The sequence below is a fragment of the Balaenoptera physalus genome (genome assembly GCF_965194825.1).
Source record: "Balaenoptera physalus genome assembly, chromosome: 9".
Taxonomy (NCBI): domain Eukaryota; kingdom Metazoa; phylum Chordata; class Mammalia; order Artiodactyla; family Balaenopteridae; genus Balaenoptera; species Balaenoptera physalus.
Genome location: NC_138888.1, coordinates 67,890,308 through 67,916,058, shown reverse-complemented (window position 1 = coordinate 67,916,058; position 25,751 = coordinate 67,890,308). Strand labels below are relative to the sequence as shown.

General features: G+C 39.2%; 1 protein-coding gene and 1 long non-coding RNA gene across 6 annotated transcripts in view; one reads left to right on the top strand and one right to left on the bottom strand.

The window, feature by feature from the left end:
* The window catches only part of BACH2 (BTB domain and CNC homolog 2), a 374,289-nt gene that overhangs the window by 256,016 nt on the left and 92,522 nt on the right, over positions 1–25,751 (bottom strand). The window lies entirely within an intron of this gene.
* LOC309667244 lies at positions 486–25,539 on the top strand. The gene is made up of 2 exons (XR_014267656.1): positions 486–20,975; positions 21,901–25,539. It is a non-coding gene; the product is annotated as an uncharacterized lncRNA (long non-coding RNA).

The following is a 25,751-nucleotide window of genomic DNA, read 5'->3' as shown; positions in this document are numbered from 1 at the left end:
AAAGAAGAAGTAAAACTGTCATTGTTTGCAGATGACATGATACTATACATAGAGAATCCTAAAGATGCTACCAGAAAACTACTAGAGCTAATCAATGAATTTGGGAAAGTAGCAGGATACAAAATTAATGTACAGAAATCCCTTGCATTCCTATACACTAATGATGAAAAATATGAAAGAGAAATTAAGGAACAACCCATTTACCACTGCAACAAAAAGAATAAAATACCTAGGAATAAAACTACCTAAGGAGACAAAAGACCTGTATACAGAAAACTATAAGACATTGATGAAAGAAATTAAAGAGGATACAAACAGATGGAGAGATATACCATGTTCTTGGATTGGAAGAAACAACATTGTGAAAATGACTATACTACCCAAAGCAATCTACAGATTCAATGCAATCCCTATCAAACTACCAATGGCATTTTTCACAGAACTAGAACAAAAAATTTCAGTTTGTATGGAAATACAAAAGATCCCAAATAGCCAAAGCAATCTTGAGAAAGGAAAACGGAGCTGGAGGAATCAGGCTCTCTGACTTCAGACTATACTACAAAGCTACAGTAATCAAGACAGTATGGTATTGGCACAAAAACAGAAATATAGATCAATGGAACAGGATAGAAAGCCCAGAGATAAACCCACGCACCTATGGTCACTTTATCTTTGATAAAGGAGGTAAGAATATACAGTGGAGAAAAGACAGCCTCTTCAGTAAGTGATGCTGGGAAAACTGGACAGCTACATGTAAAAGAATGAAATTAGAACACTCCCTAACACTGTATACAAAAATAAACTCAAAATGGATTAAAGATCTAAGTGTAAGGCCAGACACTATAAAACTCTTAGAGGAAAACATAGGCAGAACACTCTATGACATAAATCACAGCAAGATCCTTTTTGACCCACCTCCTAGTGAGAGGGAAACAAAAACAAAAATTAACAAATGGGACCTAATGAAACCTAAAAGCTTTTGCACAGCAAAGGAAACCATAGACAAGATGAAAAGACAATCCTCCGAATGGGAGAAAATATTTGCAAATCAAGCAACTGACAAAGGATTAATCTGCAAAATATAAAAGCAGCTCACGCAGCTCAGTATCAAAAAAAACAAACAACCTAATCCAAAAATGGGCAGAAGACCTAAATAGACATTTCTCCAATGAAGATATACAGACTGCCAACAAACACATGAAAGGATGCTCAACATCATTAATCGTTAGAGAAATGCAAATCAAAACTACAATGAGGTATCACATCACACCAGTCAGAATGGCCATCATCAAAAAATCTAGAAACAATAAATGCTGGAGAGGGTGTGGAGAAAAGGGAACCCTCTTGCACTGTTGGTGGAAATGTAAATGGATACAGCCACTATGGAGAACAGTATGGAGGTTCCTTAAAAAACTAAAAATAGAACTATCATACGACCCAGCAATCCCACTACCGGGCATATACCCTGAGAAACAGAATTCAAAAAGAGTCATGTTGCAAGAGGCAGAAGATATGGGGATGTATGTATGTGTATAGCTGATTCACTTTGTTATACAGCAGAAACTAACACACCATTGTAAAGCAATTATACTCCAATAAAGATGTTAAAAAAAAAAAAAGAGTCATATACCACAATGTTCATTGCAGCACTATTTACAATAGCCAGGACATGGAAGCAACCTAAGTGTCCACTGACAGATGAATGGATAAAGAAGATGTGGCACATATATACAATGGAATATTACTCAGCCATAAAGAGAAACGAAATTGAGTTATTTGTAGTGAGGTGGATGGACCTAGAGTCTGTCGTACAGAGTGAAGTAAGTCATAAAGAGAAAAACAAATACCATATGCTAACACATATATATGGAATCTAAAAAAAAAGTAAATCATTCTGAAGAACGTAGGGGCTGGACAGATATAAAGACGAAGATGTAGAGAACGGACTTGAGGACAGAGGGAGGGGGAAAGGTAAGCTGGGATGAAGTGAGAGAGTGGCATGGACCTATATACACTACCAAATGTAAAATAGATTGCTAGTGGGAAGCAGCTGCATAGTACAGGGAGATCAGCTCGGTGCTTTGTGACCACCTAGAGGGGTGGGATAGGGAAGGTGGGAGGGAGATGCAAGAGGGAGAGTATACGGGGATATATGTACACATATAGCTGACTCACTTTGTTATACAGCAGAAACTAACACACCATTGTAAAGCAATTATACTCCAATAAAGATTTTAAAAAAAGAACAAAAACAAAACAGAAAACATGTCCACCCAAACACTTGAATGTGAATGTTCATAGCAGCTTTATTCATAATAGCCCCAAACTGGAAACAATACAAATGTCCATCAAGTGATAAATGGTTAAACAAATTGTGGTATATCCATACAAGAGAATGATACTTAAAGATGAAAATGAATGAAATACTGATACATTTTGCAACATGAATCTCAAAAGCATTATGCTAAATGGAAGAAGTCAAACACTATAAAGCCTACATACTGTATGATCCCATTTATATGACATTCTAGAGAAGACCATAGTACAGTGATAAAAAAGCAGATCAGTGGTTTCTTGGGGCTAGAGGTGAAGGAAAGAAACTGACAGCAAAAGGGCATGAAGAACTTTCTGGTGTGATGGAAATGATCTATATCTTTATTGTGGTGTTGGTTACATGCCTTATGCACTTGTCAAAATTCATCAAACTGTACAATTAAAACGTTTGAGTTTTACTGTATATAAATTATACCTTAATATAGCTAATAAGAAAGACAAAATCTAGTTATGTGATTTACAAAAGACAAATCTAAAACCTTTTGCGTCCTTGAAAAAAAGGAAGTTGGAGAAAGATATTTGCACACAAATATCCAGAAATCTGGTTTAACTGAATTAAACCCATACAAAATTAATATTAGGCAAAAAGATGAAAAGGCTCATGACATAGTAATAAAAACATTTAACCCACCAGAAAGACATACGCCTAACGACATCTTCAAAATGTATAAAAACAAAATTCACATAACCTCAAGGAAAAACTGACCATAGGACAATTTTATCTGTGAATATAAATGCAAAAATCTTGAACAAAATATTAGCAGTTTAAATACAGTAATTTATAGAAAAAAATAACATGTCTAAGTTTGAGTTAGTCCCATAATACAAAGTTACTTCAATATCAATTAATGTTATTCATCACATTAGCAGATTAAAGAAGATAAAACATATGATCATCTCAAAGGATGCAGAAAAAATATTCAATAAAATATAAAAACCATTCATGATTACAACTCTGAGTAAACAAGGAATAGAAGGAAACTTCCTCAGTTGGGTGAAGGGTATCACAAAATAATGTTACATCATCTAGCAAACATCATACTCAAGGGTGAAACTTTAAATCATTGCCTGTAAAGTTAATGAAAAGATAAAGTCTGCTATTTATTATCACTTCTGTTCAACTCTGGAGATTCTAGCCAGCTCAATAAAGTAAGAAAAGGGAATTAACATTATATAGAACGGAAAGGAAAAAAATCAAAGCTATTATTTCTTATAGATGATATAATAATCTAAATAGAAAAACCTAAAGAATCTATAAATTATTTTTATTAATAAGGAGGCCAATAATGTTACCATATATATGATAAAATGCAGGGCCCTTCAACAGTGAAATGGCTAAATATTGTTTTATAATAAATACAATAAAATATGATACAGCAATGAAAATGAATGAACTGAAGAAGCTACACACATCAATATAGACGAATCTCAGAACATATTGTTTTGGCAGGACCAAGTCACAAAATAACCCGTATGATTCCATTTACATAAAGGTTAAAATAATATAGTACATTGTTTAGGGATACATACATATGTGATAAAACTAAAGAAAAGCAAGAGGGTGATTAACTCCAAATCCAGGAAAGTAGCTAGGGAGAGCAGAATGTGATAGGAGAAAGGTACATATTGATATCAACAGTAGTGATAATATTCTCGAGGTAAGTGTTATAAATATGGATGTCTCCATTTTATTCTTTAAAATGTACCAACGTGCTAATACATTCCCTTCTATATGTGTGGTATACTTCCTAATTCAAAGAAGTAAATGAACCCAAGTGAACTTGGTCAGAAAGTGCATTTTAAAGTACAGTAGGGACTTCCCTAGAGGTCCAGTGGTTAAGACTCCACGCTTCCACTGCAGGGGGTGCGGGTTCGATCCCTGGTTAGGGAACTAAAATCCCGCATGCAGCAGCATGGGGCGGCCAAAAAAAAAAAAAGAAAGAAAGTACTATACTATTATTTCAAGTGGGAAAACACAGGCATTTAGGAACTCATTTTTCTGTATCTAAGTTTTGACAGGGTCCAGTCACCCAAGCCAGACCCAAAGCCTCAGTATCTGCCAACAGCCTGCATGCTTCCCCCTCCTCCAATTCGTCCCCCACCTGCCCCCAGAGCAATCTTTACAGAACGTAAACATCACCAGGTTACTTCCCAGCTTTAAAATCTTTCCGTATTGACCCATCCCTACACAGAATAGCCTCCAAGCCATTTAGAATACGGCTCCCTTTCTACTGTCCTTTCTGGCTGCTCTGTGTGTACACTTCAGATCACAGCATTGTAAACCAACTGCAGCTCTATGGTAATAGTAATATGTTAATTTAACATGCCGATATTAAAATATTATCTCATGGGTCCATACATTAGCATACCGTATGCTCTTCGCTCTTCTTGAAAAATCCTTGCCTGCCTCAGAATTATTATTCATCTTCAAACTATCACATATAGAATGGATAAACAACAAGGTCCAACTGTATAGTACAGGGAACTATATTCAATATCCTGTGATAAACCATATGAAAAGAATATGAAAAAGAATATATATGTATAACTGAGTCTGTACAGCAGAAATGAAACACAACATTGTAAATCAACTATACTTCAATAAAATTTTAAAAAATTATTATTAATCTTCAGAAAATCTGTGAAACAGCTCCATTCTGAAGGCTTTCCACTCCTCATGGACCTCGTTGCTATCATTCCATTGAACACGTGCTGCTTTTTAAATCTGTCTGCCCTCCCAACTGCACTGCACACTATTGAGTGCAGGAATGGTATCTTATTTTTCTTTGTATCTCCAGTGTGTAGCACAGCACTAGCCCCCCAGAAGCTATCATCTATTGAGCATCTACTGTATACCAGGCCTTGCACCCAGCTTTTCACCCATTATCCCATTGAACTCTCATGACAACTCAATGAACTATTATTAGCCCTTTTTTTTTTTTTTTTTTTTTTTTTTTTTACAAAGAAGGAAACTGAGATCTAGGGTTTAACACCCCCAGGATCCTCCAGGTCGTAAGTGGAATTCTGATGAGAACTTGGGTCTCTGGGACGCCATTGCTGAGGTCAGCACCTTGCACCGCTGGTGAAATGTCATGCACTCAAAAGTAAAACACGTCCTGTGAACTCTCACGCAACTCGTGCCCTGTGAAGTTTACGGAGCGCAACGGAGGAGGTGTCAGGACCTCTGGTTCCGCCACTTGTCAGCTGTGACTCAGGGCTGTCCCAGGCTGTCTTTGGGCCTCCCTTTCCTCACTAGGAAGGATTCCACACTTCACAGGTTCCGCATCACATGCTCACTCTTCTAAAGCGGATAAGAAAGTCTTGTGGATCGAAACTTTGGGTACTCTTTCCAGTTACTGGCCCTGAAAGAGCTCCTCTTTTACTGAAAAACTGTTTCTGAAGAAAAGATGCCAGAAGCCACTTTGGGGCAGGGTCAGGGAAGTGTTCACTTTGGTTCCCAGCCCAGAGCAGGCACCTGGTCTCCCCCTTGCCCCAAGGGCTGGAGATCAGAGGAACAGTGCACCAGCATGAAGTCAGCCAAAGACGCACTTTCTATAACCACTCTCCACAGAGGAGAAAATGAACAACACTGTGTTTAAATAATGTGCAGCGTGATATACCAACCAAACCCCCACCCTTCTTCCTGGGGAAATGCAAAGTTAGCTGTGGCCTTTTCACAAACCTCGGAGAGGATGAAATGTCAGCTGTAACTGAATTTCCTGGCTTCATTCCACGTACCTCACCACCTTACTATTATCTACAGTGACATTTTGGATATTAATATACCACATCTAAACATCAGCCCTCGCTCAGACATCATGTTACAAACAGCTGAATTCTACAGCTGTTCCTGCTAGAAACAGAAAGATTCTTAACATTTTTGAAGGGAAAAAAATCTGTTTGTTCACAGATGTCTCCCCAGCCACGTTTATGGGGGCTTGTCCATTAGCTATAGCGAGTCAATGCTAACTATACTTGTCACTCCTATTTACACACACTACTGGTTTTAAGTAACCACTCCTTCCCATCTCCCAAAAAGACAGCTAAAAAAAAAATGTTCGCTTGGAGGAAGAGAAACTAAAATTCTTCTTGCTGTTCCTCTCAATCAGACCCTTGCAGGGGCAAAAGTATTCACTGTGGTTTATACACTTGTCACTCAAAAACATGGTACCTAGAAATGCCATGAGCCTTCCTATAATTTGACTTCTACTTAAGGAGCTGCATCAATACTTGCTTTGGGCACAAAATGCAGAGCAGCTGAATGGCATTTTGGCAATGGTGTAGATGAAAACTATTTAAAAAATACATCCCACCCCTTGTATTTCTGGGAGACATTGCTAGATTGTAACATGTTCCTAATCAGTAGAGTCAGCTTAGCTCCATGGGGACCACACATGCACATGCGTGTACTGAGCCCTTGCTGTGAGCTACATGGTGTGCTAAATGGTCTACATTTGTGACTCCCTAAAATAGCCTTAGGCGGTAGGTATTTTCTCCTTCATTTTACAGGTGAGGAAACTTGAGTACTACATGAACTGCCCCAAATCACACAGTCAGTAAATTTGCAAAACTGGAATTTGAACAGTCAATCAGACCCAGAATATGTAACACAGAAGTAAGTCCTTTCAGGGAACCAAGGAAACAATATTCATTCTTTCACAACCCTTGAAATACACCCTATTGTGTGTTTTTAATTTTTTTTCTTAAATATCAGAGGAAATTGATCACTGATGAAATGTAACCATCAAACCTCAATAAACATTTCAATGATCAAACAAATAAACCCAAACTTTATTAAGTTTATTAACTGTAATTAAGACATTATAAATGTCAAAAGAAATAAAATATGGCTCTTAAAAGAGGCTGGGGGGACTTCCGTGGTGGTTCAGTGGTTAAGAATCCGCCTGCCAATGAAGGGGACACAGGTTCGAGCCCTGGTCCGGGAAGATCCCACATGCTGCGGAACAACTAAGGCCATACGCCACAACTACTGAGCCTGCGTTCTAGAGCCAGGGAGCCACAACTACTGAGCCCGCTTGCCACAACTACTGAAGCCCATGTGCCTACAGCCTGTGCTCCGCAACAAGAGAAGCCACCGCAATGAGAAGCCCACGCACGGCAACGAAGAGTAGCCCCCACTCGCCACAACTAGAGAAAGCCCGCACGCAGCAACGAAGACCCAATGCAGCCAAAAATAAATAAATAAATAAAATTGATTCTTAAAAAAAAAAAAGAGGCTGGGGGTGCGAATTTTAGGAAAATAAATGTATTTCAACTACTGCTCTCTCCTGGTGGCATAACCAAAGGTTATGTGGCCTTTGCTTAATTCAATCAATTTAGAAGCTTTTCATCTAACTGATCTATCAAGTCCAAACGTGTAGGTAAGGAAAGACTGTATGGGGCTTCCTCAGGATGAGACTTGGTTCTAGACTGAAGTCAAGTACTTTCCACCTGGGTAACTATGAGAAACCACTTAGCTTCTCTGTGCCTCCATTTTTTCATCAGTAAAATGGGAATAATAGTATTTGCCTACTTCAAAGGTTACTGTGAACGTCAAAGATAATGCGTATGAATGTTCTTTTCAAATACTCCAAAACCGAAGGCATTCTCATTAATCTACTAGAGCCATTCACAGCAATATCCATTAAAATTAAAATTACAGTGGACCCTTGAACAACTTGGGGGGTAGGGGTACCAACACTTCATGCAGCTGAAAACCCAAACATAACTTATAGTCGGTCCTCTGTATGTGCGGTTCCTTCAGATCCGTGGTTCCCCATCCGTGGATTTAACCAACCGCAGGTTATGTAATATTGCAGTATTTACAATTGAAAAAAACCTGAGTATAAGTGGACCCACACAGTTCAAACTCACGTTGTTCAAGGGTCAGATGTACATCTACTCTTTAATGCTGCAGCAGTCCCATTCCTGGGAACCAATGCCATAGAAATACCAATACTTCTTTGCAAGGTTATGTACCGAGATGTTTATGACTACAATGTTGATAGCAGCCAAAAGGGGGGTCGGCAGGACCAAGATAAATGTCCATCAGTAGAGTAATGGTGGAATAAATTATAATAATTATACTATAGCATAATATGCAGCCACTAAAAAGAGTGAAATAGGGCTTTATCAGTTGAATGAAGAGATTTCAACATGGCTTTTTCAGAAAAGCAGGATGTAAAAAAATGTAATGAGGAGTCCCAAAAGTCATGTAGTGCTTTCAAACTTTAATAATTTCATAAGTATAAATGCTACATACTTACAAAACAACATGAAAGGTTCATCATTTAATATTTTAAAATACTGTTTCTTATTAAAATTCAACATAACAGAAACCACTGCACACAAAAAATTAAAAGCAAAATTTTTCATTCAAAATTCACAAAGTAAAATAAATGCAAATAATTAAATGTTCAAATGTTTCTTTTGTAAGTGTATAGCAATTATAACCCTGAAGTTACTAACTTAAAGCTGTACTAATTATTTGAGCATACTCCATATAATATGTTTTTACTTCTGTAAAACAAAATGACAACCCTCACCCCTCACTCCCACTTGTGTGCTGGTGTGTGTGTGTGTGTGTGTGTGTATGTGCATGTTTGTATGATTGTGCATTTATGTAACTGATTATATTAACACAGAGAAATAGGGAAGACTACCTGGGCAGTTAAAAGTGGTGAAGAGGGAATAAGGAAGTGAGTGATCTCACTGGTGCAAAAAGGAAAATTTTTAAAAAGGGGTCGTCTAAAAAGTGTGTGTGCTATTATCACACTCATGCACTAACAGAAAATCACTTGCATTATATAGATATATAAAAGTTTAGGGGCTTCCCTGGTGGCGCAGTGGTTGAGAGTCTGCCTGCCAATGCGGGGGACGCGGGTTCGAGCCCTGGTCTGGGAAGATCCCGCGTGCCGCGGAGCGACTGGGCCCGTGAGCCACAATTGCTGAGCCTGCGCGTCTGGAGCCTGTGCTCCGCAACGGGGGAGGCCGCGATAGTGAGAGGCCCGCGCACCGCGATGAAGAGTGGCCCCCGCTTGCCGCAACTGGAGAAAGCCCTCGCACAGAAACGAAGACCCAACACAGCCATAAATAAATAAATAAATAATAAAATAAAAATTAAAAAAAAAAAATTTTTTAAGTTTAACTTTTTTTTTTAAAGAAAAGAAAGAAACTTGCTCCAAGTCCCACACTAAGTAAACAGCAGAAGAGCCAGAACTTGTACCAAAGTCTCTCTGGCCATGAGGCCTGGGCTCTGAACCACTCCTGTGACCTGTGTAACCAGCAAGGTGACTAGTCTGATCCACCGTGGCTGGGGATCACCAGCACTGCCACGGGCAGCTTCAAGACGGGGCTACAGACCATTACTTGTGGACCTCTGGGGCTCTTTTCAAAACCGCCAATTGTCCTTCGAATCTCTCATTTCCAGGCTGGAACAGTACAGCCCGGTTGATGGTGTAGCCGCCAGAGCTCAGCCTTTTGGTTGATGCTGATAGCAGCCCTCTGTTTCGTGGACATTATAATTTTAATCACCACTGCAATGAAATTCTTATTGATCGGTTCATCTCTGAATCAAAGACACCTTCCCCACCCCAAGTAAACTAGAAGTGGAAACATCTTGGCAATCTCTAAATAAGCAATTCTCTTCCTTCCTCCAGGCTTGTCACATACTGTGCCCTCTATCTGGAATCCCCTTACTCTTTTTCTCTGCCTGGGAGACTCCTCCGCATTCTTTAAGATGCAGCTCAAATGCCATGTTCTCCATCAAGGTTTTCCTACCTCTTCCAGGGAGAAGTGCTTCGCCCTCTGCATGCCCACACCGCTTAGGGCAGGCATCTCCTGGCACTTCTCACCTTGCCTTTGATTATGGGTTTAGGTGCTGATCTTCCCAGGGGACGCCTGGGATGGTGATGCCTTATTTATCTCTGTACCACTTCTCACCCTCCCCTTGTCCCGGGAGCTAGCATGGTGCTTGGCACATCACAGGCCTTCAACAAAATATCAGTTTCATGGAACTGTGACCTTATGAATTCACAAGGTGAATTAGTAATAGGGTCCATTAGGCAGGCAAATCAACATTCCATCTTCTGCAAACGGGGCTAAGAATTCCTTGCCTTTAAATAATCTCTAACTAAATCTTTACCAGGAAACATGATACAACTCATACAGGTGTAGCTTCATTTTTGCCTCTTCCCAACTCAGCAACAGCAGGGCAAGCTACTACCCTTCCAAATGTTGGCTTTAGATGTGAAATCACACCCAGAGCATGAAGGGTGTGTATGCACATGTATGTATTCACATACAGAACGCTCTTCACTAATTCAGACCTACCTTTACCTCCTCAGGGTGAGACTATTCACAGAAATAAGAATGGTTAATGTTGTATAACACTTTGAATGTATTTGTTTTCAGAGACATTATCTGATCTGTGGTATGGAGCAAACAGCAAATCAATCAACCTGATGTATGTTTATGTTGACACTGATTTTGCGGTAGAGCATCCTTTGAGTTTGGTCTTCTTTACATGTCCATGCCTGAAAATGCTGACTGACTGTAGGTCCCTGCTGTGAGATGCAAGATCTTTAAATTCGAATGTACTTGATAACATGCGTATCCCTTATTGTCTACCATAAATAGATTTAAGCAAGCCAAAAAGTTTGAACAGAAACTCATAATTCTAGTCAGTAATAGTGAAGAGTATCCCAATTAAGAAAATGGTCACTTATTTGTTCCTATTGCCATCAGTGAAAGCAGGAAAAGCATTTGGCAAATCGTCTTCTGTCATCCTGACATTTCAGAAGGATAAGTTCAAACAGATGAAACGGATGTACTACAGTAACTCACTCTGCTGAACAATTCAACCGGACCAACTCCCAGGGCTCTTGAGCTGCCTATAATCAAGAATGTTTGGCTGAGTTCTGTTAGCTGTCAAGGTTTAATAAGCCAAGCTAGTTAATGAGTGACGGCTAGATTTCATTCCAAGACTTCACATCATCCATGAAGCAATTAAGCATGTACCTCCTGGTCTCCCATGGAAGTTCCAAAGGTGCCTCAGTCTACTAAGAGACTAAATTCAGCAAGGTTTGAGGGGAAACAAATAAACCACATTTAACCCTGAGAGGTAGCAGAGGATGCCTTCTCTCAGCATCTGTGTTAAGAGAGAAATCTTGCCAGTTTAATTGTTGTCTGCATAACTTGTGTAGCTATTTCTTCTTTTTTCTGCCTGTCTTTCTGAAATTATAAAAGGCTTTTATGAGTTGTTTATAGGAAACCAAGTACCCTGATCCACAGGCAAGGTATTCCTGGAACTGCTGAAATAGCAAGCAAGATAATGATATCATTTTAGAAAGTGCCAAGTAAGAAAGCTCTGATTAACTGCTGAAACATGCTCACTGGACATATTTGTAAATAGAATGAATGTCGCTTTAACATCTTTTCTTTATCAAGGCTCCCCCTTCCTGGTACGCTGTTACTGTGAATATTTCCTCTTTAGAGTCCTGCATATAAGGAAGGTTGTTTGATGTAAAGGAGTGACAAATCTTTTTTGGAGAAAAAAAAAGGCAAGTGTTCGCGGAGCTAATGGAAAGATTCTGAATCTCATCCAACATAGCGCGATCTTTCCACTTTGCATAACTTCCCTTCATCTGCCCTTTGCATTCCCTCCCTACCATGTAGCCCCACGAGGTTTTCTATCCTGATTCTCATTCTCCACAAGAAACAGACAAGGCATGGAGGAGAGCAGGCTCCTGGGGGAAAGTAGGAGGACAAGAGGGAGCTTTCAGAAAGGGATGGCTTCAGGGCTGACGAGGCAACGCTTCCTAACACAAGGGGTGAGCCCCGTTCCAGGGGGCACATCCATCCTCCAGGAGGTGGGGACTTGTCTCTGTCACTCCTTGCAAACCCCTTCAGATTCCACCTGCTTCCAAGGGGCTTCAAGAAACATCATCTTAAGCGTGAAGGAGTATGAATACAAGCAGTTGTTTATGGTATGGCTAAGGGGGTGGCAAACAGAGAGTTGATGATTTTTACAAGTGACCCCAATCCTGTCACAATGCTTTGGCCAAGATGCCTCTTTTCGTTGGCGTGCCTGAATATAAACACTCAGAGAGTTCGTGAGTGTGTTCGCTCTGTGGTCAGCGGCACTTTATGGTGAGCTCTCCAGGGATGGAAGGAGTTCAGAGGACCCAATTTGCTACCAGAAGCTGAACGTCAGCCGGTATGAATGGTATGTAACTGGGCAGTTTTCCAAACCCCACGCCGTGGCTGCATATCAGGAAGGCTGCTATAAACAAATGTGCATGTGTGCACGGAGGCTGATAAGTCAGTGAGGAAAGATAGACATGGAACAGCAATCCAGCCTGAGGAAACATGCAGAGCCGGCTGAGTTTCCACTTTAGGTGAACAATAGCTCTGTTTCGGAAACAGGTCTGGATGGGCTGGTTGAACAATTAGAATGATCCTTTGACTTTTTATCCATTGAATGACTGTTTCAGAGGACCAGAAGCTGGATTCTTAACTTTTAAATTATCCTAATATTTATAACAAAACTAAAAGTAAGTTTTAAAAAATATTTAATACAAAAACATGCAAAGATATGTCAAGTGAAAACAGCACAAAGCAAAACTGCATATATAGATCTCAATTTTGTAAAATATATAGATACTTTTCAAAAGATACATTAAAAATGTCACTATGATATAACACTGGATAGTTTTCTCCTGGTGATGGAATTACATGTTATTTTGTTGATTTCTTTATATTTTAGTTTCCAATTTTTCTAAAATGAACCCGTATTAGTTTTGTAGTCAAGAAAAACACAAGTTCTCTAATTTAAAAAAACCATTATCCTACGGATGAACCAGCATAACATGATACCCATGCATGGGTTACCTGGGTTGAGGAAGTCTGTAAAAGCACAAAATAGAACCATCCATAATGCTTATAAAATGTGAACATAAATTTGTCTTAATATCTACACACATTAGTATCTTCCGTCTTACATTTAAACTCCTAGAGAGCAAAGGCTGTGTCTAATTCTGTGCAATGTTTGGCTCAGTTAACAACACAGATAGAACATAATTTTTATGATGATTATGCAAATGCACCTGGTTCTTATTCACTGTGGGAGCCAGCTTGGAAAATTCCTCAGTGTTACTAATGCCTGCAGAGGGACACAGAATAAGAACGTACATCCTTTCTCCTCTTTTAAAACCCCTATTAAAAATGACTTTTTTATGCAGCATGTACTTTCATAAAGACTGGCCCTCTAACATATTTCAAGTGAAGAGAGAAACAGTACTATAATTTTCTCTGTTCTAGCCCACTTCAGTGTTACATAATGGATGTAATCCTAAGGATTAGTTTAGAGTATGATTTCCATATTAATTCAACTGCTGGACTCACCACTGACTCAGCCTCTGGAATTAATATAAAAGAGAGACACAAAAGAGTTTTTCCACTTAAGAAACAAAACCAAACCCAAACAGCCTTAAGTCAAACCACTCACATAACTCCGGAGCCGAAATCAAGAGAGCAGCTTCCATTCACAGTGTCTTCTAGACCCTCTCAAAGCGCTTCCCAGTGATTCCCCTGAATATGAGCAAGGTTACTGTAACATTTGAAGTCACCCTCCAGATGTACCTTGGTGTCTATAAACAGTAGCTTTTTATTCTTTTAGTGCAATAGCTGCAAGATGATACAAATGACTGTCAGTATTTGGAGCTGGTATTCCGTACTAGAAATTTAAAATACAGTGTATCAAACTTGGCCCAAATAAATCAGTTCCCTTCAAGGTTATCATGAAGTAGACAGGCAGGCAAATGTGAAATCCCAAGAGTTTATTAAATTGAAACAGAGAAGTCACTTTTGAGAACCCTGTCACTGCCCCTCCCCTACAGCCATCACAAGGGCTAACATTTACCAAGTGCTCACCAGACAATGAGCGTTAAGCGTATATAGGCATGACCTACCATAATCCTCAAAGGAGCCCGGGGAGGTAGGTGTTGCCATCAGTATTTTAGAGATGATAGGTTTAGAAAGAGGTTAGGGAGATTGCCCAAGGTCTCAAGGCTCCTCTGTGGCAGAGCTGGGATTTGAACCCAGGTCGGATGACACCCAGGGTGCAAACGCGTAACCATTAAGGACGTGTTGACATTAGGGAGCTAATGAAGTGTGAGATCAAAAGTAATAGACAGACACAATTACGCCACTTTTAACTTAAGTCTGTTGCATATACATGGTTGGTCTTCCCCTATATTAAGCACGATGTCCTTATAAAAAAAAGACACACTCAGCCAGCAAAAACCTCCTGAGGGAAACTAAGATCATTTTCTAAAGTAATAACTCAAGTCTCTCATTGAAAACATGGCCATACTGAGGCTTGGGTGTGGTCACCTGAGAGATCTGGAGGAAATCTAGAGGCAAAATTTACCGAATTTTCTATTGCACAATAGACTCTGTCTGTGGAAAGCACCCCCTAAACGGAAGTATCTGTCAAAGTAAAAATAAACCCAGTTAACAGCATCTGAAAAATATACTGTGAGTGGGATTCATATTTCTGTCATTTGCTACGGTACATGCATGTATTTAGCTCTTTGGTCCTGTTAAAAAAACAGAAACAAAACACTTAACTTTTCAACCCAATCTACAAAGCTCTGACATGGACGAACACCTATTTTGCAGGAGTGAAGCGGAGGAGGCTTTTTCTGGGGCGGGGGGGTTAACTCCCACCAACTCATGGGTCACCAGGAGGCCAGGCCCACTGAGGACTCAGCTTTGCAGGAAAGAGAAATCGTCTGTATCTCACATAGAGATGACTGGCTCCACCCGAAGTCATAAAAGCCAGACGGACAGATAACTTGGAATGTTTACTTATCGACTTACACTGAGAAACAGAATTTCCCAGAAGAGCATAATAGTGTTGCCAGATGATTACTATTTTTTAAACTGCAACTTTCACTGAAAGCCTACCATGGGTCAAGATCTGTCCTACGCCCTTTCACATGAGTGGTCTCATTTTACCCTCACGACAATCTTCTGAAGTATCTTTTGTGTACATGTTGGAGCGAAGGATGCTGTGGCCTGGAGAGGCTAAGGGCCTCGGCTGAGGTCAAACAGATTGAGCAGCTGAGCTGACAGCAGAGGCCAATCTCCAATGCTGAAGCCAAGGGTCTCACTGTTGGGAAAATGTGAAGTTCAGAAGGTGATGGCAAGAGACCCACGTCATCCTGGGTTGGTGTTTTTAAGCCTTTGGACTTGAAATATACTGGCAACATATAACTGCCAATTGGTCTATAATAATCAGGGACATTTCTACAATTTTCAAGCTCCCCAACTCCTATTGGTGGCTGACACAGGGACCAGCAGCCGGCTGTTTGCTTTTGATGTGAACATGTTATAATTTCTAACATGTTGTTTAATTAACATTAAACATTAATGTTAATTACTTAATTAACATTATCTACATTTTTTTGTTTTCTGTTTTTGGCTTTATGGTTCTTTAGTTTCTTTTAATCTAGAATAGTTTCACCTTCTTTTTTTTAAATTTAAATTTTAACCTTTATTTATGCATTTGGCCCAACCGAGTGGCTTGAGGGATCTTAGTTCCCCGACCGGGGATCGAACCCGTGCCCCTGCAGTGGAAGCGTGGAGTCTTAACCACTGGACCACCAGGGGAAGTCCCAGTTCCACCTTTTTTTTTTTTCCAAAAAAATGACATTGACTTTTGGAGGAGTCAAGAACAGTTATCATTTATAATTTTCCACAAAATTGATTTCCTTCTTTTCCTGCAGTGGTATTTAACTTCCTTCTCAATCCCCCTGTACTTCCTTTAAACTGGAATGAGGTCTAGAGGCTTGATTATACATTTTTGGCAATAATACCTTCCAGGTGTTGTGTCCTTCATACTGTATCACCTCAAAAGGCACCTGATATCAGATTATTCCACCCCAAGCAATGCTGTTTGTTCACTTGTTTAAGTATCTACATTTATTTTGATTTTTGTTGATGGGATATGAAAAAATGGGTAGACAAACCATGGGTCTGTCTGAGTGTGGATTACCTTCTGGGAATTTCACACATAGCTAATCTCAGCCATTTTTCTGTTGATGTCTGAAAGTTTCAGTTTCAAGTGATGATATTTTCTGCCACTGTTCCTTGAAATTCAAATTTTGAGGGTGTTCATTATTTGGTACCTGGGCACTAACTTATTTATATCTATCAAAAATACATAAATATACATGGTACAAAACCATGGGCCATACTGTCTACTCATTCATGACTAAAGAGACACCGATAATTTATAAAAACCTATCCTAGGAAACTAAGTCAAAGAATACAGGTAATAATATTTTATACTACTTTTTCTGTTCCTACTGACAAATGTGTATGGTTACTTCATACTACCAATCCAGCTCAAACAACTCTGAAAAGTGATTATAATCATGAAAGTTTCATGTTAAATAGCTATAATAAGGACTGGTGGTCCTAAAAATGAAAAAATAATGCAACAAAAGGAGGCCCTCTGAGTATGTCTTTAGCATTAAAAAATAAATAAGATGAAATCAGTTTCCAAAGTCCAGCTCTGAACATTTGGCCTGCTCTTGACTTTGAACTGTGGGCTTGACCTGGAGAATAAATCCTAATAGTGATTGTTCATAGCAACTTTGAAGACAAATAATATTACTGTGGCCTACTATGATTATTCTCTTTCTACAAAGTTCCCAAGGAAAACAGCCAAGATGCTTAGATTTTAAACAAAAGTTGAGAGTGTAAATGGTTGTAAAACACACATGTAGACATCTATATTAAGGAGTCAATAGCCAATTTTTAAAATCCACCAACAGGATAAAACAGAAATACAATTTTTGGAAAGAAGTAATAACGTAGGTAAACATCCCTGATTTTTTTGAAAGGCATATCCAAGCAGCCAAGAAATGGTGTTTTTGTTTGTTTGTTTTAATTGAACTGGGATTTTCTGGAGAACAGTATGTTGTTTTAATACAGTGAACTGCATGAGTTACATTCAAGAGCGGACTTCCATTAGATTCAAACTGCACAGCTGGCCAGGGGATGCCACTTAATTCTTTTTCCTCCCTACCCAAAGAGGGAGGTGCCAGAGTGCTCTCCTGATTCTCTGCTTATCTGCTGAGCAATAGGGCTCTTGCTTCAGGCTGGCTGATCTGCTGAGCCACGACACATATGAGAAGGCTCTCTGTCAGGACAACATGCTTACCATACTGTAGGTACCCCAGCCAGAGAAATGAAGCTGGAGCACTGCTGTACATCACCGCAACTCTGGGCCTCTGCTTCCTCACTGCTGGGGATCGATCTCTTAACTCTGAGCATCCTTTAGGCACTGACTCTCCAAGTGTCTGCGATTCTAAATAAGTTAAGTGCTATTTCAAATGATTCTTTAAACACCCATTGCAGATAACTACAAGAAATGCTCAGGCCTGAAAAAAAATGTTCATTGATCACCAAAAAGTGACTCACTTCAAACTGATAGACTATTTCTGCTCTTCTGCTAATAACAGAATTTTGTCATCCTCCACAAACATTTACTGAACATTTACTGCACACAGAACACTCATCCTAGAGAAGAGAGAAGCAGTTGTCTACAATAAAAACACTCCAAATTTCCCTTCCAGGTCACACTGCAGAAAGGAGATAGAATGCATTAATTTTCTCATCTACCCTGCCCACCATAGCCTGTGCTTAACATAATTTACAGAAAACTAGAAAGCTAGAGTCCCTACAGACTTCTGAGATCATCTGGCCTATTGATTTCTTTGTGTGCTGAAGCCTTGGAGAATCTGATGTAATAACCTATGGACCATTCTCTCCAGAAAAATGCATATGCACACCACATATTGGACTCAATTCCTAGCATTTTACAGACAGCCCCTGAAGCCAATCTCAGCTAAGACACCAGGCTAACAATTCCTAATCTACTCCCATGGCTTCATCTTTTACGTGGAGACCCCAAGTTTCAAACAGAGGATGTGACTTGGCCACAGTCACATAGCAGAGACCACGAATGGAGTAAATGGAATAAAACTGAAAATGATGTAAGCACCCCTCAAAACTCTTAAATCATCCTTTTCACAGAAGTCAGGCTTATCATGTTGCTAGAAAAGGTGAAAAGGTGAAATGTTTTTAGAGGAATATACCTTTCTTTTATCTTAGGGTTCTAGCTGAGCTTTTCACTGGAAAACAGACAGGTTTTCTTTATCTTGCCCTCAGGCCAGGCCCACCTATGGTTCAAGGTTGCCTTTTCTGTGTTGGTCTCAACCAATCAATAAAGCCTGCATAACCTGAGCACATTATAAAGGGGGGCAAGTGTGAGAGTATGAATTAGAAACCAGTTTTAAGGAAACTAACATGAGTTCTAAAGAACTCTAAGTTAGTCACATAATGGATGTTTAAGAAATTCTCTGCATCAGAGGCTGCTCCTTTATTTAGGAAGTGGTAGTCTACTAAAGTGTTAGCAAGTAAAAGTTCTACAGACTTGCTTTCATGATGAGATGAAACTAATTTCCAGCCACTACATTAATTTGTTTATTTGCAAGGGGCTTGTTCTTTCAAGAACTAAAACATTCATCATGGGATGTTGCATTTACTCTTAGCTTAGCAAATCCATGTAATATATTTTGAATTCAATCCAACAAATACTCTCCTATGAGGCAATGTGACAGAACGAAAATGTGCATGGGTTTTGAAATCAATAAAATCCTAATTCAAATACTGGATTCTCCTATATCTGGACAGGTAATATTGGTTTAACAGTTAAAATAATAATTATTTATCAAATATCTACAAAAGATAAACTTCATCCTAGACCCTACTCCAAAATCTGAATTCATAACATCTAAATGAATGAGGGCTTAGTTCATTCTTAAAATGATTCAAATATTTGTGTTAGTTTATTTTGACATATTAAAACTAAAACTACTAAAAATTAAAAGGTTACTGTTTAAATGACTATCTTGCCTGAAATACCACTGTCAGGTTTTTTGACCAAAGGGAAATCTATAGTAGCACTGATGGGTTTTAAATCATTAGATAACATCCGTGTTTTAAAATAACAGAACAATAAAACAGAAAGAGAATCGTTTCTTGACATGGGACTTCACGACTAAAATCTTAAATATTATGGTTCAGTATTCATGTGTTTTCACACTACCTACCAAGTTCTCAGACTGTACCTACTTAATCCTTTTCAAATTACTATCACTATCTTTTTCATGGAAAATTTCTTACAAATTACTTTGAGAAGCCAAAAATTCACAGTGGAAATTTCTTCCCAAGTCCTTTTTTAGATAAACCTATTCAACAGGCAAATCTAAATAATTTTTAGCAGTTCTAAATGTAGAGAATTCATGACTTCTTACTGTAATTGCAAAGGAACATACAAAGCAATTACTTAGTCACTTATAAAACCCACGTTCAACTTTCGAAATAATGACTACCCTGATAGGAGAGACAAGACTTTTATAATTAAATACTAAAGTCTAGCCATTTGAGATAAGCACAGCAGGTTATATAATTGTCCTCTGCACTCACAATACCCTTTTCCCCTCTTGGATGCATATCATTTTTCAGTAATAATAGAACATGTAACACAAAAAAGTTACAGTACTGTAGGAAATCATTCTAACCACAAGTTATATTTCTGGCGAAGAGTTAAAACCTCATTATTTTGGATTTCACTGGTTTCATAAGAGGAAAAAGTGCCCATTAATAGTGTAAATAAAATACCCTTCAGAATATATTAGATTCTTAAGAAAACAAAATAGTAAGCAACCTCAGGCACTCATTTACATATAAACACTTGGAGGGTTAATTGAAAAGCATGCTAGAATGGGATTCTCAAACTTTGATACGATCTCTTTCAGTGCCCTCGGATAAGCATGCTCTCAGGAGCAGTGGAAGATACAGCATACATGTGACACTTTTTCCTAGAAAGATGGGGAGCTCTTGTGCACACGCCTGCTAGGAGCCACCTAGCACAGTCACTACTCATCCAGGGACTACATTTCCTAGGTCCCTTGCACTCAGGCAGAACCATGTAACTAGTTCTTACCACTGGAATATGAAGAGAAAATGTGGACTCCCTTCAGGGCTATGGGGATTAAGGAGTGTTCCTTCTTCATGCCCTCATCCCCTTCCACCAGCTAGATGCAGACAATCATCACAAGCCTTAAAGATGGGATTACGGGTTGAACTGTCTCCTCCCCCCTGGGAAATTCACATGTTGAAATCCTAACCCCCAGCCTCTCAGAAAATGACCTTATTTAGAAATAGGATAATTACAGATGTGATTAGTTAAGATGAGGTCACACTGAAAGAGGGTGGGCCTGAACCCAGTATGACAGGTGTCTTTATAAAAAGGGGAAATTTGGACACAGACAGGAATAGAAGGAAGATGCCGTGAAGAGCCACAGGGAGAAGGCGGCCATCGACAAGCCAAGAAGAGAGCCCCGGAACAGATCCCTCCCTCACAGCCTCAGAAGACACCAACACTGCTGACACTTTGATCTTGGATTTCTAGCCTCCAGAACTGCGAGACTATACTTTTCTGTTATATAAGGCATCAGGGCTGCGGCACTTTGTTACAGCGGCCTAGGAACCTAATACAGATGGTAAGGCCAGAATATGGCAGGAGGCTGAGTTCAGGATTCCTGAATAACTGCTTAATAAAAGCACTTCACCTATCAGAAATACTTACACTGGTTCAAAATTTAGCAAGAAAGGAAACTTTCATTGTGTCAAACCACTGAATATTGAGGGCTTATTTGTTATTAATAGCTAAATTACCTCATATAAGATTTAATGAAGTAATTTAACTGGCAAGTAATTTGTAAAGTTCTTTTACATTAAAAAAAAAAAACCCACAGACATATCACAGAGAACAATGTAACATCCATGTAAATTTTTAGGATAAAAAGGAACTTCAAAGAAAATCTGAATTTACAGGAAGATATTTGGGGGTAATTCCCCCAAATCCTCCCCAGGGTACAAATGTACTCTCCTCTGCCAGTAGAAAAACAATTTCCTCAAGAAATTTTAAATAAGCCACAACGTAAAGGTTGCTATACATAGTTTAAATTATGCTATAATTCACTTAAAACAATTATTTTGCAAATTCAGAGAAGCATTTCTCCCAAGTGGCCCAAGTGTGTAAAATTTTACTTGGGTACTAAAGACAAGAATATTGCAAAATGAGGTCTCAGTTCTTTCCAAAGTTCTCACTTAATATTGTATTTAATTAATCTGGAGATGTCACCATGTAAAACCTTCTGCCCTCAAATATAGACCCAAAAAATGTACTTCCTTTGTGGTAGGATAACTAACACAGAATCAATACACCATTTTCCATTTTTTGATTACTTTTTTTCCTTGCATGATGAAATAGTAAAAGGACAGATATCTGTGTTCAGACACAGAGTTGTAATTCAAAATACCTCAAATGCTGAGCTGGCATCTGGGTTCTCCTGTTTATAGAAAAGCTAGGATGATTCAGCCTGAGCTCAGAGCTCAATTTAGATCATAACATCTGGATTCCAGACACATGTGAGATGCAGCCGCAGGTCTCCAGGTCCTGACTGATCCGAGATGGAGACCAGAGACCACTCGCCACAAGGATTCCAAATGGAGAAAGTGCTCGAGGGAGAGAGAAACCTCAAAGGTGTTTGGAAGATCTGGCCACAGGCAGCCTGCTTCGAACTACCAGGCACACCATCATTTCCTCAGCGGGCAGGTGCTGGGGAGGCTAAGGGTAAGGTGGCCAGAGGATGACACTGAATAAAGAGTCCCCTCGTCAGCTCTGTCACGGTCAGAAAACATCCCTCACCAATGACTCCTTTCCTGAGGCGGTCATTGTTCAGATTAAACTATGGGAATCTGGCAATAAAATGAAAAATCTTAGAGAGCACACACTTCCTGCTGAGATTCGTGCTCAACTTTGCTTTGTTTCAAAGAGAAAAACTGGGATACCGGAAGAGAGAAATTGTTTTTAATTTTATTTTTAAAATTTTATTGAAGTATAGTTAATTTACAATGTTGTATTAGTTTCAAGTGTACAGCAAAGTGATTCAGTTATACACACACACACACACATACACATATACATATATATGTTCTTTTTCCAGATTCTTTTCCATTATAGGTTATTACAAGATATTAAGTATACTTCCCTGTGCTATACACTAGGCCTTGCTGTTTACCTATTTTATATATGGTAGTGTGTATACATACGTTAATCCCAAACTCCTAATTGATAAGAGGGAAATTTTTTCAATGCCTTTTTTTTCTTGGTGAGAAGAAATCATAGCCTCAGTCACTCTCATATAGGCTACATACTGAAATCTAAAAAAAGAGGGAGAAAAATAGTCGCAAAAAATCTTCCCTGACCAATTTTATCTCCATTAGAATTCATCTTGCTCCTTCCTTAGTTTTCCTTGGATGTAATCTATCCAGAACATTGGTGATGTTGCAGCGATGGATTTTATGTGAAAGAAAAAATCCTTCCCCCGCTGCTTTTCCGCACCTTCCCCCTCCGAGGTCTCTCGGCCTCTCTCTCCTTCTTGTCTCTTTGTTGTGAATGTCAGGGCTGTCAGTGTCACAGCCTGACATGATTAGTGTTTCTGACACTACACCAAGAAGCAGAATGAGAGCAAGAAGAACAGGCTAGGGTGCGCAGCCATTTAAAGAAGTCAAAGGGAAAAAAAGCCCAACCGCCTTCCTCTGAGGTTCCTTGATTACAGGGCAGCTTATAAATCACCCCGGATTTTTCTCATTTATCCAATTAGTCTGTTGTCCTGCTCCTGGGCAGATCCCGAAGGTGTGGATCTATTCTGTGAGATCAAAGTCAGTGGCTCTAATAACAGATAAGACAGAATTCGTGATTCAGCAGATTCTAAGGCTGTGAAGGGTAACCGTCGGTGCACTTTGGGAAGATAGCACCAGTCCATTTCGAGTATCGATTCGCTGCACTTTGTCACTCTAATGATGTTATCTCATTAAAAGAGATAAATGCCCCACTGTTCTTCCAATAGCATCTGCTTCTTACTCTTCTCTCTTTTTCAGCAACATGGCTCTCAGCAGCAGCACATTAAAATCAAATTGAAATCCAATGCAAGGCTTGGCGACAGAGCTGCTTACGGAGGCTTCTTTTTTATTGCTTTTTCCTACTCTCGACCCCCTAGCTGCTCCCCCCTCCCTCCACCAGTCACCCACAGAAATAAGCAATACAAAGAGAAACAGATGTAGAAAGTAATCATAATAGGAAGCATTTATTGAATGCCTATTCCACGGAGCCTCCACCCCGCCAACATTTCACATCTCCTACCTTGACCTTGTAAGGTAAGTAGAACAACCCCCAGTTTGCAAATGAAGAAGTGGAGTTTGACGTTAAGGTACTTGCCCAAGATTACACAGGTAGTGAGAGGCTGGACCACACGTGAACAAGGGGCCATCCAATGCAAGTCCTCTTTTTCTAATCCCCATTTTCATTCATGGAACAAATAAGTGAATATGATTGTAACTTGACTAGAATAGGTGAAAAAAATGTAAGAGAAAGTGGCAATTATTCTTCAGCCTGCTAACACCCAGGAACACAATGCCATAGGCAGTGCAATGGTTTTGTTTCAACAGATTTCTTATTAAATAAAAAGGTTGCAATTTTCCATAATGAATGTTTTATACATTATTCCTTTGTGTATCAGGCCTCTGAAGTACACATTATTAAAGTCTATTAAAGTCTGTATTTAGCAGCATTACTAATGTGCCTTTGGGGAAATTACTACAATGAAACAGCATCAGTCTTTCACAAAATTTCAATTGTTTAATATTCTTCTTCAGATCTTCAATACACGTGTCTATTTTTAGCTATAATCAGACCTCATGCGAAATGCCATAATCCCAGCCTAGAGCTGTCACAACGAATTGTTTATGGGTTGGATTTAAGGAATAACAAGAGATGCAGATATTGCTAATTTCACCCATCGTTTTAATTGTTGTTTTTATCCCCAATAACTTGTTGCAGTTTTCCTACTGTTCTAATTAACAGGAGCTCCTTGATCACTGACATGTGATGACACTTTACACCTCTGTGGCTAGAGCTGGCTATCTTAATGGATTGCTCATATATATATCTAATTGAGACTAGCCTCTCAAGATAATGCCACTTTATTAAAGTCTGAGGGTGGTAAAACGTTACGAAATTATTCCATAAAAAAAAGAAAACCAAATAAACCAGAAGAACATATAAACTATGATTAATCAAATCTAAATGTTTTCATTTAAACCTAAACATTGTCATTTATGAGAGACGAGAAATACATGTCTTCTGAGTATTAACTGAGGGATTTCTGCAAATTATGTAGTTTTACACACTCTAAATAGGCATCTCTCCTCTAGTACATTCATTAATTTTATTGAACAGTAGGAGGTTTTTAAAACATAAAGCCAAGGATGTACATACATTCAAAAGCACAACATTCTCGGCAAACATCTTATAGAAAACAATAATGCTGGGCTTATTTTTACAGAGATAAAAGATAACAAGAAGCAGGAAAAAATGCCAGCAAACAGCTCCATGTTATAAGGCCTCTATATCACAAAAAGAGAGGGGAAAAAGGCAATTCAAAGCATTAGGTACTCAAATTAATAAGCTGGGATTGAAAGCAATCTCTCTGTTACGAATTTCCCCTCATACACACCAACTGCACCGGTGGAGGCGATACGTTCGCAAAATCAGGCAAATTGAGCGGACTGTTAATATTCTAAAGATGGACAAGCCACAGATTAACTGAGCAACTAGTCATGTTTCCAATCACCGATTAACTAAATAGGATGTAACTTAATTGTCTCCATTAAGACTGACTAATTGAGAGGAAAGGGGCACAGCTGAGGACTTAAGAAGGATGTCAGCGCACTCCTCTGCCTGATGCACGAGGCCAGGATCCACTGGCCTCTTTGTTACAAGGGGACCCAGCCACCACCAGCATCAAAGAAAGAGGTCACCGCCCACATCATGTGTCCATAGGACCTGTCTAATGATGCTGCGGGCTGGTGTGGGCTTAGTTCAACACGGTGCTGCAGAACGAGACCATGCCAGTTCAGTCAGCATTTAATTACAGCTCAACATGAAGGCTGGGTAGGGCAGTTTGTCAGTTAAAAATAAAAAAAAAAAAAAAAAAAAAAAGCGAAACTTGTTTTATTCAAGAAAATCCTAGGCACGTCTCTTTAAACCCTCAAGAAATAAGGATGACCAAGATTCCCACGCTGACAATCACAATGTGTGTGAAGTGCCACTAAAAACAATGAAGTGGGACCGAACATCCTCTTTCTTCCAAGTGAAAACTGTTTTACGGTCAGTAGCTGTGGCCATATTTCAAAGAGCTTATCATGATTCA